Consider the following 677-nt stretch of genomic DNA (forward strand, 5'->3'; position numbering starts at 1 on the left):
AGAAAAAAAACTTATAGCTTATTCCCGGAAACCGTGAACCCAAAAACTCTTGTATCAGTATTTTTTTAAAATGTTATGACTTTAAAACTAAAATATGTTTGTATGTCAATTTTATATACACAAACTATAAACACCTCTCTAGCGACTTTCTTAATCTATCTATCAGACACAGCCTTTCTTTACTCCACTTCTACGATCGTAATTGTCAACCTACACGCTGCATGTTTTGATAAAGCGTTCCAGGGTCAATGTCTAGCTCAAATTACATTCTGCAATTGAGACCGGTTTCGAAAATGCAAATTCTTCCTCTCTGAGTACCTACCCACTTCCGACTACCTACTGTCTTCCTGGCCTACGATAGATTCCTATCTCCTTCATTTCTTCTATCTGTCCGTATCCGTAGGCTGATTGCTAATATGTCGTCACATTTGTTGTAGTTGTTTTTCAGTTATTCGGCGGCTTCTTCTCCTTTTTCTCCGGCAGATGATGTTGGGTGTAAAATAGTTACACCACAGATAGGTGGACCTAATATTCGTCAAGAGTGGGGGGTCAATTAGAGTCGTCTGGTGATAGTTCTGTCTTCTAGACTGTCTGCGTCTTCTCGTCTGTGATTACAGGCTTAGGTTGATAGCCGGTTTAGTAGATAACCAGGGAGCTGTCCAGTCGGGCGGAGGTTC

This window comes from Uranotaenia lowii, chromosome 2, assembly GCF_029784155.1.
Source record: "Uranotaenia lowii strain MFRU-FL chromosome 2, ASM2978415v1, whole genome shotgun sequence".
Lineage (NCBI taxonomy): Eukaryota > Metazoa > Arthropoda > Insecta > Diptera > Culicidae > Uranotaenia > Uranotaenia lowii.